The following is a 15,145-nucleotide window of genomic DNA, read 5'->3' as shown; positions in this document are numbered from 1 at the left end:
AGACACACATACATACACACACACATACATTAACAGACACACACACACTTACAGATGCACACATATACACACACTTACAGACACATACACATTCACAGACACACATACACACACACTTACAGGCACACAGACACACACTTACAGACACATACACATTCACACACACTTACAGGCACACAGACACACACACTTACAGACACATACACTCACAGACACACATACACAAACACTCTTACAGACACTCACACATACATACATTCACAGACACTCACACACATTGACAAATTATTATTTTTTTAATTAAAAATTGTCCACCCAGCCTCCCTACCTGGAGAGCTGGCGTGGACTTGTCCCTGGGGTCCAGTGGGTCGGGCGGCTCTCTCCAAACAACAAGCGGCGAGGGAGCTGTGTGCTCTCTGCTCCCTCTCGCCGCGCGGGCTGTCTGCTGTAGCTGGGAGCCGGAATATGACGTCATATTCCGGCTCCCGTTATCAGCAAACGGCACGCGGCGAGAGGGAGCAGAGAGCACACAGCTCCCTCGCCGCTTGTTGTATGGAGAGAGCCGCCCGACCGGGGGGACAGGGGGAGGAGGAGGGGGGCATTTGGGGGCGGCAGAGTACCTGCAGGAACAGCGTTCCTGCAGGACTCACAGGCGTGCCGCGGGGATTAGGGTGTGCCCAGGCACACCCGGCACACCCCGTGCGCACGCCTATGAAAGACCTCCCGAGCAAAAATTGTTGCAGGTTCCTGGGAAGTTGATAGCTTTTTCAAGGGAATGCAATGCAACATCTTCGAGAATCGGTCAACAACCATGAGAACGACCATGAGAATGTATTGCCATGGGAGACCGGAAGATCTACGATAAAATCCATGGACAAGTGGGTCCAGGGTCGTTCACCATTAGGTATGGTTTGCAGGAGACCCACTGGAGGGTGTCGTGGGGTTTTAATTTGAGCGCACACAGGACAGGCAGCTACAAAAGCGGTGACATCCGAACGGAGACTAGGCCACCAAAATTGCCGGGAGACAGACCAGATTAACTGGTTTTTGCCTGGATGTCCAGCTGCTTTGGGGTTGTGGTATGTACTTAATAGTTTAGTAGGGAGATTACTAGGTACAAAACAACGGCCATTAGGTTTCTCTGGAGGAGCATTAATTTGTGCAGCCAGAATCTCCTCGCCTAGGGGTGAGGTGAGGTTAGTACGGATGGTGGCCAGTATATGGTCCGGAGGAATCACAGGGGTAATCTCCTCTCTAGATGGAGGGGAGAACTGTCGAGACAAGGCATCAGCCCAAATGTTTTTAGTACCGGGCAAGTAAGAAACCACATAATTGAATCTTGATAGGAAGAGAGCCCATCTAGCTTACCAGGGGGAAAGCCGCTTAGCTTCGGAAAGATATGTAAGATTCTTGTGGTCTGTAAGGATGAGGATTGGCACTGAAGTACCCTCAAGAAGGTGCCTCCATTCTTTGAGAGCTAAAATTATGGCTAGAAGTTCTCTATCACCAATCTGGTAATTGCATTCCGCCGGGTTCAATTTCCTCGAGAAATACCCGCACGGATGCCTGGAGCTCTCTGGGTTAGGACGTTGAGACAGGAGGGCGCCTACTCCTGTCTCAGATGCATCAACTTCAAGAATGAATGGTAAGGCAGGGTCAGGGTGTTCCAGTATAGGAGCAGCAGCAAAGGCGACTTTGAGAGACTCAAAGGCAGTAATGGCCTCCTGTGACCAATGGTGTGGATCAGCATCTCTCCTGGTCATATCCGTGAGAGGTTTAACCAAGGAAGAAAAGTTGCGTATGAACTTTGAATAATAATAATTGGCGAAGCCAAGAAAACGTTGTATAGAGCGAAGACCTGTAGGTTGAGGCCATTTTAGTACAGCCGAAAGTTTCTCTGGATCCATAGAGAATCTAGCATCTGAGATAACATAGCCCAAGAATGTGACCTGTTTGCAGTTAAACTCACATTTCTCCAATTTACAAAAAAGATTATTTTCTCTAAGTCTTTGTAGAACACGAGAAACGTCTGCGTGATGGTTCTCGAGAGATGTGGAATGGATAAGAATATCGTCAAGATAAACCACCACACATTTCTGCAGCATATCTCGCAGGTCGTCATTTATAAATTCCTGGAAAAGCGCCGGAGCATTGCAAAGACCAAAGGGCATTACTAGGTATTCGTAATGCCCGCTCCTGGTGTTAAATGCGGTTTTCCATTCGTGTTCCTCTTTTATCCGGACAAGATTATATGCCCCTCTCAGATCAAGTTTAGTGAAGACCGTTGCTCCCTTGAGGCGGTCAAATAACTCAGTGATCAATGGAATGGGGTAGGCATTCTTAATAGTAATGTGATTGAGACCCCTATAGTCGATACAGGGTCTCAACTCGCCATTTTTATTTTTCACAAAGAAAAAGCCGGCCCCGGCAGGAGAAGATGACTTCCGAATGAATCCCTTAGACAACGCATGGGTAACATACTCCTCCATGGCTTGATTCTCTGCTACAGATAGCGGGTAAATCCGGCCACGGGGAGGAATGGCACCAGGTTGGAGTTCGATACCACAGTCATACGGACGGTGTGGTGGCAGAACGCTGGCTTGACCCTTGTCAAATACATCTTGGAATTCTTGGTACTCAGCGGGTAAGGAAGAGGCAGAACATGTGCCCAAAACTTTGACTGGTTTCTGGAGACAGGAAAATGTGCATTGCTGGGACCAAGATAATATCTCAGATTCGCGCCAATGAATTGTGGGGTTATGCTTCTGTAGCCAAGGGTATCCCAAAACAACCTGGTAATATGGAGAGGAAATTACCTGGAATTGGATCGTCTCATGATGTAGAGCCCCTACAGCCAGAGATATGGGCACGGTTTCCTGGGTCACGTGGGTTGGCTGTATTGGTCTGCCATCGATGGCTTCGAAAGCTAGTGGAGAGTTGCGAGGCTGTAAGGGTATAGAGTGCTTTGATGCAAATGCACAATCTATAAACAAGCCTGCGGCCCCAGAATCAAGCAATGCCCGGGTTTTAATGGATGAATCAGGCCAGGAGAGGATAATAGGCACCAAGGGTTTGTCCTCATATATCTCTGGGTCTGCAGAAAGACCACCCAAGATCTGCCCCTGACAGTATCTTGGGTGCGGGCCCTTTACCGGACGAATCGGTCAAAACTTTAACATGTGACCGTGGTGTCCGCAATATAGGCACAGGCCCTCCCTCCTCCTAAAGGCTCTCTCCTCGACAGAGAGGCGTGAGAAGCCTAACTGCCTTGGCTCCACACCAGACAGAGGACTCAGGACCAGGAGGCATGGGAGGTGAGGGAGGTTTGGGTGGGCAAGAAATGCTTGGTGCCAAATATACAGGAGGCCTCCGCAGGCGCTCCCTGGATGAGGATCTCTCTCGGAGTCTGATGTCAATGAGGGTGACAAGTGATATCAGTTCCTCGAGATCTTTAGGTAATTCTCGGGCTGCAATCTTATTTTTAATAACATCAGAGAACCCCTGTGCAAAGGAAGCCACAAGAGTCTCGTTGTTCCAGCCACCCTCTGCTGCCATGGTACGGAATTCACTGGCATACTCGACAATAGTTTTCGTGCCCTGAGCATTAGACATAAGTTGTTCAGCAGTAGGGGTGGAGCGAGCTGGAATATCAAAAACCCTTTTAAAGGACGCAACAAATTCAGGGTAATTGTAAATGATAGGCCTCTCTGCCTCCCAGAGAGGTTTTGCCCAAGCTAGGGCCTTTTCAGACAGCAAAGAAATCATGAAGTGAACTTTGTCGCTGTCTGTAGGAAATGCCTGGGGCAGCATTTCAAGGTATCCTTTAACCTGGTTTACAAATTCTTTGCACTGAGCTGGGTTGCCCCCAAAATACTGAGACCCAGTCATTCCTCTAGCCGCAAGAGGTTTGGAGGCTACAACCGGTGCTAGAACAGGAAGTGAGGCAGAGGCGGACGCAATCGCAGGCTGGCCGGGTGCTGGATCCAGATGGGCATACTGGTCCAAATGGTGGTTCTGCTGGTCCCACCGGGTAAATAGGTTAGGTATAGGTGTATTGCCTGTACCATCTGTATTCATGGCCCTTGCGTAATGTCAGGGACCAGGAACCAGACAGAGACAGAACTAGATGCAAAAAACACCTTTATTAATAAATAACAAATAAATAACCAAAAGCAAAGTCCAGGAATCAAGCAGGGGTCAGTCACCAGAGCGGGTAGTCAGACAAGCCAGGATCAGGAACACGGAGAGCAGCGGAGTCAGGAAGAAGGCCGTAGTCAGGAACCAGGAACAAACAGGAAACACAGGAACAAGGAGACTTCTGGGGAACAGGAAACCACGCAAGGGCAAGGAGGTTCTGGGATTTGCTGCTTAAATAGGCTGAACTGATTAGCAGCAGGGTTGATTACTACTCTCGGGTGAGTAACCGTGGCAACATACTGAAGGAGCTGATCGTTAATTACAGCTGAAAACTCAGTCACTGAAAAAAGGAAGGGTTGCTGTTTAAAACAGCAAAGAAACCCTGACATTATGTTGTTCATAAAAATGTAAGTTTTATTCGTGTACTATGTAAAATGAGAAAGTTATTAAAATGCATAAAAAGTATGATTTTTCAGCTTGGAGATAATTGAGTAGATACAGTAAGAAACTCAATTATCTCCCAAGCAGAGGGGAGGGAATTTGTGGGATGTAACCAATATCTGATTGGTTAATGCCTAATTGCCTGTGGGCGTCTCCCTTGCAGGGGAGCACTGCATAAAAGCAGAGTCCCTGTCATTAAACATCAGAGTTCTTCTTGACCCTCAATACGTAGCCTTGTCTCGTTATTGGAGGTAGCTGCTATATCACACTGGGGATTGCTATGCTCTGCATACTCCCTTGAGCTTTAATCACTTAGCTCTTTTGAGAGCTTGTTCTTGTTCCTGATACGCTCTCCTGGAGGAGAGGTCTTCCCCACACGGTCCTGGAGGACAGAGGCTGATTCCAGGGTGGACGGAAGACGGCACGGCTCCAGTTAAGCTACAGCGGTTGTGGAGTCTGCGGTGGTTGTGGTGTCATCTGCAGTGCTGGTAGTCCTCAGGAAGCGCTAGGAGCATCCGTCAACGGAAGGTGTCTGTTACAGAGGTATTTGGTGTCTGGGTCCTGTGTGCCAGAAGCGGCTGGTGGCACGGCTCCTCTGCTGTCCGGTCCTGCCAAAAAAATAAAAACCCTACCTGGGTTAGGGCGAAACACTCTCTCAACGGTGACTGGGCTTTGTTGAGTGTGGTGAAGAGATTCACATGCTTTTTAAGTTCAGTGATAAAAGGTTCCCCAATTAATAAAACCATTTGCCAATGGTCCTAGCTCTCTCTTCCCCAGATCCAAGAGCTCGTTGGCGATTTTCAGTAGAGCATCCTTACGTCGTTCAGTGCAAAGTGCCGCGTTTGGGTTACCCAGCAGGCCGATGAAGCTCTGAGCCCATTCCCGCAAATAGTTTGGATCCAGTGGGGGTGTTGCATGAGAGCGCAAGATCTGCATAGTATAGGATCATCGTCAGGGGACCCAACATGTCCAGGAGTTTATCCTGTGTAGCCTTCCGTCCCTTTTCTATCCCCTTATAAGGATCTCATCCCGTCCATGCCATGAAGACCACTATAGTGGTTTCAAACTCTGGGGTGACACCTACTTTATTCGGGAGGATCGGACGAGGGAATTATGCACGAAGGCGTGTGCGTACCTCCTTCTCCAAAGGCTTTCGTAGCCAAAATGCACATATTTTGAGTTGGATCAAATAGGGGCAAACCCTGGTCAATGAACACGTCTTTGTCGGTGTTCGGAAGGTTGTGACTACCCTTTCTACATGGGAAATGCTTCACAATGTATACTTTGGCGAATTGTGATTCAGTACCGCTCGCCATTCGTCCACTAACGTCATAGTAGGTGAATTCGGAAAATGTCCTTCCTTAAAAGATGGAAGTGGAGGTGGGAGTACGTTGTGTGATTATACACATTCAGCCTCTTGAGTGGAGCCTTCCCTTTAGACCTTCTGGTTACAAGGCTGGCGCCCTTCCAGTGCCTTTTAAGAATGGACGTGGAAGTCTCAGAGGCTCCTTCTCCTTCCACATCTTGGTTGTCAGATGGGAGTTGTCCAGTGATTTTAGGTGGGATGGTGTGCAATAAGTGTGCACCACGTAATTTTGCAGGATGTCCAGCTCCCAGTACAACTGGGGCTCACCCAGAATTGGAGTGCAAAAATATAGTATGCACAGTGTGGTCAGAGTGCCAACTGAGAGAGGGTCACCCTCTAACGACCGGTGCCACAAACCAATAGGAACAATAATTAGTACAGTAACACTCCCACATACAGTCAGCAATCCCTCCCCTCTGCCGGTGATATAATTAAGCAAGCTAATGGAATACCCTAATTATCCACAGGCAGAAAATATAAATTTTTACAGCGGTTCAAATGTTTTGTGGAAGTCATATTTGACCGACCGCATGCACATTTTCATGCCCAAAACAGTTCCAAAGAATTTGGCTGTGCGGTCGGTCTATTTCCAATAGTTCAAATACTAAGTTGCGTTCGTGCAAATACTCAAAGTTAAAGTGGCGTTTGAATTGTCGAACGCACTTCTATTTCTTTTGAAGTGTTGAAGTCTGGAGAAGGTAAAGTTCAGCGGTGTTCGTGCCGTCACGTATCCGATTTGAGTTCCATGAACTCGACGACCCAGCACCGCTGAATGTGAATTCGACTGAATTAAAATGCCCGCGCCACGTGTTCGTATGTCGAATGGCGGCCACTTTGACTACTTTGGCTGTATCCGAAGTGCCACTTCGAAAAAAATGCAAATCCTTGCCAATAATTCTTAAAGGGGCAGAAACAGTACTTTAGAATCCAATCTGCACAAATGGAGTTTTTAAAAGGCAATACACCCCATGGGCCATAGTCACAGGGCAAGAGGCTGGCAAGCAGGCCTCTCCAAAACCCAGTGGTGAAGTGCAATTCGTCACAATATTTATATAATATTAAATCCTCTTCTATCAAGTACCAAATTTGGTTTGGCACAGAGAAGGCAGGTCACCCGATATAATGCAGATAATTAGTATCCAGTTATGTAAGTGAGGGGTTATGCTATAGGTCCTCAGTGTTAGAATAATGTGACTGTGTGGGTCATAGGGCAATCCTGTAGCTCCTAGGTAGGCAAGCAACACATATATAACAATAGCATGGAAAGCAATCATATGGTATGAAAAACATTACTGTTATGGACATGGATTACATAATGGAAAAAACTGAAGTAAAACCTGATCAGATCGTGTGAATCCCGATCTAATCAACCTAAAATGGCAAATGCTGCGATCGCGGTAATGGCGGTCGCGATGTGCTCACAGGGAGAGCAAACTAGCTGTGGCAGCCCAGACCTGATGAGCCCAGGATAACAGAAAATCTTTAAGAGATAGGGTGAGAGCAAGATGAACAAAATACAGCTTGGAGGAGAAGGGAAGCCACATTTATAAAATCACTAACAGTTTAACAGTTAAAAGCAATATTTTAAGGGACACTATAGTCACCAGAACAACTACAGCTTATTGAATTTGTTCTATTGAGTAGAATCATTACCTTCAGGCTTTTTGCTGTAAACACAGTCTTTTCAGAGAAAATGCAGTATTTACATTACAGCCTAGTGATAACTTCACTGGCCACTCCTCAGATGGCTGTTAGAGATCCTTCCTGGGTCATGGCTGCCTAAAATGCATCCAAACATTCAGTATCTCCTCCCTCTGCATGCAGACATTGAATTTTCCCCAAAGAGCTTCAGTGATTCAGTTCATCTCTATGAGGAGATGCTGATTGGCCAGGGCTGTGTTTGAATCATGCTGGCTCTGCCCCTGATCTGCCTCTTTGTCAGTCTCAGCCAATCCTATAAGGGAAGTACTGTGATTTGATCAGGCTACCAATTCTGATGATCTCAACAGATTGCTTGTTTTTCTGATTCAAACAGCATGTAGATTTACAGCTTCAGGCTTGAATGCAGTAAGATTTGTACTATATTTATGGAGGCATGAGGGGCCCAGGGGGGCTAGATGGTGGTTTTAACACTATAGGGTCAGGAATACATGTTTGTGTTCCTGACCCTATAGTGATCCTTTAAGCAATAGTATAGTAGTAATATATGAAAGGAATAAAATACTCTGAACCGTGCATTGGCTGGAGCAGCAAAGAAAGAGGAAGAGATACAGGGGGGTGGGCCTTTTATACCCTGTTGCAATGTGTGTGTTTTTTTTCTTTACTAAACTTTATTGTTAAATCTGTGCTGCTGGAGTTTAGTAAAGAGTTTAATGCAAAATATGAAGCCTCCTGTCATGTTATAAAATTGTAACAAGCTCCAGACACATAAAGCATTTTAGCATGCTAAAATGCTTTATGTGTCTGGAGCCTGCTAAATTTTTTAATTTTTTACCAGCAGGCAGTGGGCAGGTCAAAGGGAAAACAGGGACAAGCAAGCAGCTCCAGACTTGAATACATGTAAGATTTTACTATATTTAGGGAGGCATGAGGGGAACAGGGGGCTAGATGGTGGTTTGAAACCTATAGGGTCAGGAATACATGTTTGTGTTCCTGACCCTATAGTGCTCCTTTAAGGCCATAATAGCCAAACTGGGAAACTTTTCTAAGTCAGCTGTGTATCCAGCTCAACTACTTCGGACTTAAATTTGAAATGCACTTAGAAACCCTGCTTGTGTTTTCTATCTATTTCCTTATGTAATTCTTTATAACAATTTATATAGCCCTTTATCTCTTTCTGTTTTTTATTTTTGCTGCTCCGAATTATCAATCCATTTATCTTTAGTGCTTCATTAAATTATCCCCATAATTCTCTTTATTTCTTCATGTCTGCAATCAAGCCATATAATCTATCTCAATAACTTCCCCTTTTTTTCCATATAACTCCTCCCTGCAATTTCTCAAAAGATAACAGCAGTCCATAAATCAGGTCAATTTTTCAAGATTACACTTACTTTCACTGTAGAAGTGTTCCACATCACTTTTTTTTAAAACTTTATTTATCTTAGAGATGCAATTAAAATAGAATACTTTTTGAATTTGCAGAAAACATCATTACTATTTGCATGTACCAAAACGTCAAAGTTTTATTATAGCTGAAATATACAATGTGTGTCACTGACTGGATTAGTACAAGTTTTTTATTTAATCTGAATCAGAGTTAGATCTGCAATAAATTCACTTTAGAAGCATATTCCATCTGATCATGTCTGGGTGGACCAGACTTTTATCTACCTAGCCATTCCACAAATGTATTGAAGTGAGCAGATGATTCTTTTGATTCTGGGCTAGTTACGAATACAGTCTTCACATGGAGATCATATGTAAAATGGTACATGGGATATTTTACTGAAAATACTATAATTATCACTGCCCAGCAGAATTTTTTATTTTTTTTTTATTGGTGCTTGTCGTCAAAGAGGCAGTATATGTTTCCCAAAACCAAACACGGTGCGAGTGGAATCCTATTTTAGTGAATGTTGCATCCACTAGAGGCTATAGTGAAGATTATTTAGCAATTAAATGAACATTTTCTGTGCTCAGACCCAACTTAACTGCACTTGATAGGTTTTGGCTTCATACGCATGCTATATCTTTCTCCCTATTAAAAACTCTTACATTTTTCTAAAAAAAAATACATACATTGCTTCTTTTTTGTAACTTTACCTCTTTAGCCACGCCTCCCCCTCTCACAAATGTCTTCCTGATTGGAAGGTAAACAGTGCAGATCAGCCAATAGGAGATCAATGTGAACTAAGCTGCTGACTTAACTCCTACCTCACAGCCAATCATCTTCCTCTTATTATTTGTATAATATTTAAAAGCTAATCTAAGTGGAAGGGGGACAAATAATAAAAGGACAGAGATTGCCTGTGTGGTGGAGTGAGGTCAGATCTCATAATATAAAAAAGCACTATTGCTGCACCTGATAGCTACTCTGCTGGCCAGCCTCTCAGCCCTCCAGAGAGGAAGTTTACCCATTACAGCCATTTACATCACTGGTATGCTTACCTGCCAGCCCTCTGCCCAACCAACACCCTCTTCCTATCTCAAATCTTCAAATATCCACGTTAGCCTACATTAACTTTACTGTTCCAGCTAACTAGCAGCCAAAGGCACAATTAAATCATACAATGAAGATAGATGTTAACATCAATTAAAAAATTGGGGCGGAGCCTGACAGCCGAGCTGAGCGGTCTTGTGGCCTCGGAGCTCCTACTATATAACGCTATTAAACCCCTAATTTGGGCGACTACATTTAGCCAAAAAGCCGTAACTACTTGACAGAGAGTGGCTGATCGACATGGGTCAAAAGACGAAGAGACAAAAGCCAGATAAACCACGGCTCTGAGCAAACATTGCTGATCTCCTCCGGCAGGCGCACAAGGTGGTTAGGTCCAAGATGGCCGACTACCCAGACACATACTCGGAGCTCTCGGATGATTTCTCTCTGGGAGAAGAGGCACCAACCTTACTGTATATATTTTATTTTAAACGGTAACCAATAATGTAGCAGTTTTTTTTGGTGTTTTTTTTTTTGTAATTTTTTTTTTTTTTGTAATTTTTTTTTTTATTCTTTATTTTAGTTGTGCATAAAAAACAACCAGCATAAACATTGTGCCACAATAGCACGCATTCAGGTAACATTTGAGGATCGGATTGGGCCTTGAGTGGTATGCACATTTTTTTTTTTTTACCTAGAAGTGAAAACTATAGTAACATCTGTCGTACTGATATTTCTGCTATGAGCCTTGGCGGTAACTAGTAGGGTATACTCTTTTTGGTTTGTGTGGAGAGAGGAAGCATTGTCAAACAGTGCCGCTGGTAGATCTCACATTGTGGGTGTGTGGATAAGGCGATGCGACCTGTAGTTTCATATCATAAATTAAGTTAAGTTCGATTAGCGGGGCGCACTCACGAGATGCTTTTGGCTGGCGTCCCGCAGGGGTTAAAGAAGAGTAGCGATCTATGTATGCTTAGTGGAGTGCCCTCCTGGGTGTGAAGGGATTGTCTCCGCTTTGTCTAAGTTAAGTCAGGGCACTGGGTATGCGCTGTGCGTATATGGGTTAGCCTGTGGTTAGGGGTACATGCACTGCTTATAGATGTAGGGTTACTTCCGAGGTTTTCACCAGGGCATGCAGCCGTGGGGGTTAAGTGGTGTCGGTCATTAAATCTTAATCTAACAATAGAGTAGTGAGGCGTGACTAGGGAACATCAAAAGCAAACATAAAACATAAGATACCATAAAAAAGGTTGATTAGAGTTTTTTAAACTTCAGCTGTTGGAGTGGGCACCAGTCCCGGTGGGCTGGTATCGGCTGGGCTCAGTCGGGTGTCCATAGCCAGTCAGGTGGTTACCGCCACGTAGGCATCTGGCCTCGTTTCCCGGGGCACAAAAGGTAGTATTGTATCCGGATTCCATGTGTGGGCTGCCGGGGCTGCGGTGGGCAGTGGGGCAGATTTCAGGGTGTCCTTAGATAGTCCCAAGGTTGGCAACAGGTTTCTCGCTTCCTGTAAGTCCCGAACAGGGTGTGTTGCGTTGCTATGTTGGACCTCCAGAGTGTGTTGCATTCTCCACCGGTACTGGATGCCTTTGTCTCGGAGCAGGGTGGTAAAGGCCTGTAGCGATCTTCTCCAGGCCATGGTGTATCCAGAGAGGTCTGAGTAGAAAGAGAGTTGCATTCCTTCAAAGGCTTAGGGTGAGTGGTTCCGGACGGCTCCCATGACCGCTGATCTGTCTTTGCTGCTCTGGAATTTTACCAGGAGGTCCCGTGGTGCTGAACTCGGTGCTTTCATCGATTTTTTTCAGGCGGAACATCCCTTCCAGACCCACCTGTTTCGCCTGCCTGTGTGGCAGTAGTGCTGCGAGGAGGCGTCTTATCAAGTGCGGTGTCTCCGTCTCCGGAGTCTCGTCCGGTATCCCTCTTATCTTGAGGTTTAGGCTGCGCCTGTGGTCCTCCGCCACCGCCATTTTTTGCTCCGTTTTGGCTTGGTGTACCTGTAGGTCCATGACAGCCCTCTGGAGTTGGGCTGTTTGTTGGGCATCTTTGCGGGTATCGCTTTCCAGAGCCTCCATGCGGCTCGTTAGGCCTCGGACCTCTTGGCGGATTTGGGCCATATCGGCCTGTATGTTCCTCCTGAGTTCTGCAAGGAGCCCTCTCATTATTGCCGTCGTTACCGGGGCAGAGTCCGGTGGATAGCTGGAGGGTAGGGTGGTTTGCAGCTCCACTGTATTTCCCTCTGTTAATCCCATATTACAATCTTCCGATATGTCTGTGTCTGCGTCGGAGCTGTCGGCCATCTTGGGTCCCGCTCCACTCCGGGCCTGGCGCCATAGATCGCCGATATTCATGCCCATATGCGGTTTTTCGGCTTTTTGTTTTTTTATTTTTCTTCCCCATGGTATGTGGGTCGGGGCTTGGGGTGTTTCGCCGGCGGTTTGGGGCGATGTAAACCCTATTTTGCTGCTTTTAAGTCGTTAGTTGGCTCGGAGCTTCAGTAACATGCGGCCGCTCGGTTCAATGGCTTGGCTCCGCCCCCCAGGCACCAACCTTACCTGCCATGGTAAGACACCACAGACACCAAAACCCATGCACCCAGACACCGCACCAGTAACAATCGAGGTGCTCAAAAAACTCCTGGTAGACCTCCAGACGACTATCCAGTCGGATGTGGCCAAAAGGAGATACAGGGGCTACTCTGTCACAACGACGAATACGACTGTAGATTTTCAGCCCTGGAGGATGCACACAGAGCACACAACCTGAAGGTTCGTGGCATCACGGAATAGATACCGACAACCGAACTGCCGCACCTCATACCTATTGCGGACAGGGCAGGCTAAAGCAATAGGCCTGGATGGTGTCTTCAGAGTCCCAAAGCCGGCCAAAGCCACACCAACAGCTTCTCGGGACCTCGTAATATGATTTCAACAATATAAAGACAAAGCAGTGGTACTAGCTGCAGTCAAAGACTGTACCCCATACCAGTTTGAATCAATGACTCTCTCCTTCTTCATGTATCTCTCAGGCAGCACCATAGCCTGGTGAAGGTCCCTTAAGCCATTCACCTCACTCTTCAGACAACACGCGATAAAATACCGCTGGCACACAACGCAATTCTTGCTGGTCCTAAAAGAGGAAGATAAGCACGAAATATTTGACCCAAAAGGAACACAGAACCTACTGGCTACTCTGGGACTATCTCAAAATTCCCTACACGGGGGCGGAGCCTGACCACCAAGCCGTGCAGACACGCAAAGCACGAGCTCCTGCCTGGCGGGCCGAAAACCGGGAAATAGCGACGGCAACTCTGCCAGAAAACCACCGGGGGTGCACCACCCACGTCGGGGGTGTCCCACGGACCCGATCGAGTCCACCCCGGAGCCTGTCGGAGCTACGGGAGCGGAAATTCAAGTGCGGCCTACTGGGATTAGGGCCGGGGAGAACCCTTGTGAGACCTTACACCTCCCAACCCCCCCCCCTCGGACCGGTGGGGGACATCCCGGTCCACACTGGACAATCTACCTGGCACAGAGGGCAGCTGAACTGACCACACAACAAGCGAGGGCATTAAACTGCCAAGACATATCCAAAATGGCCGCCCAGCGTCGGCCTAACGAGCAGAGTACCCGCGTCCAGCCACCCACATACCTCCTGGGGGATTTGGACCAGATCTGCACAGGCTTATGGGCCATACTACACAGCCGCGGAATGGCTCTCCAACGGGCGGTGAAAACTGTGGCCTCATGGGTCCGACCCGCAACGAGACGCCGCTGCTACAGATACCTGCCTCAAGCTCCCAGAGCAGCCATCAGGCGACGCAGATACTTGCGATCCCCACGGCGGGAAAAGGTATCTAGATGCTCCCACTCCCAGATTCTCATAAGTGGAAAAGCCCACCGAGCAGACCACACAAGCACCCCACCTCACCTAAAACCATACCTCGAGCGCAGCAAGACCCAGCTCATCCAGCATGGCGCACCTCCACACCCTACAGCCTCAGCGACAAACAACGGCATGACATGGAGGTACACCCCAAGGCCTAACGGTGGAGCCAAATCCCGACTGCGGGACACCTTGGAAGAAGCGCAACTCAGCCGGATACTGGGCCCAGAGCGAAGACGCAGCCCACCTGAGACACGCTACCAGATCATCTGTACACCGCATCACAACAGCTACCACGAGCCTCCAAGCGCCGGCATCGGCTGATAAAGGACTAACATTACAGGTCTGGTCTCCAACAGCATTAGGCTGTGACCCTTTTGACCATCACTGACTACCTACCACGCTATGCTGACCATTATATTTTAGCAGCAACACCTCCTGCACTCACTGAACTCTTACACCATGTTAATGTTGGAATTTTTTGTAGACTTATACTGTTGGGCTGGCTTAGAATATTCCTGTTTGAGATACAGTTAAACCTAGCATCTTGTTGAATGTTTAGTTATGCTTCCCACGACTCCCATCACTCGTAGCCAGCATGGAGGTCTGCATATTAAGCTACTAAGCTAATGTACCTAGGGAGCCTTACTTTATCATTAGCTGGAACCACTGTCTCAGCCACAACCATGCCACTAGTTTAGTCAGCATAAATAACCCTCTATTGAAATAGCATGGTATAAAGGCGATGCAACTAAACGTGTGTTAATAATCTATGTTTTCTATTTCTTCCTCTTATATATAACAAACTATTACAAAGCAACGTTTAACTGAAGCCGAAATGCTTAGATGACAGTCCATTTATTTCACTATTATTTTTATTTTTATTTCTATTTTTATTGTCTCCCGACATGTAACTAACTTATACTGTTTTACCTAGTTGGTGATGTACACTAAGTTACTAAGCCCCTCAGACCTTAGTCCCATGATGTGATTTCATGTACAGCTCACTAACTATAACTAGTTTTAGGTGTTGCACTGGCATATTTAGATTTAGCGACACCTGCATTAAAGCAAGTGATAACAGTATTATAGCGAGATACAACAGTATTCAAACGAGAGACAACAGTATTGAAGCGAGAGACAACAGTATTGAAGCGAGAGACAACAGTATTGAAGCGAGAGACAACAGTATTATAGCGAGAGACAACAGTATTATA

The sequence above is a fragment of the Pelobates fuscus genome, chromosome 3 (genome assembly GCF_036172605.1).
Source record: "Pelobates fuscus isolate aPelFus1 chromosome 3, aPelFus1.pri, whole genome shotgun sequence".
NCBI lineage: Eukaryota > Metazoa > Chordata > Amphibia > Anura > Pelobatidae > Pelobates > Pelobates fuscus.
This window is presented reverse-complemented; position numbering follows the sequence as displayed.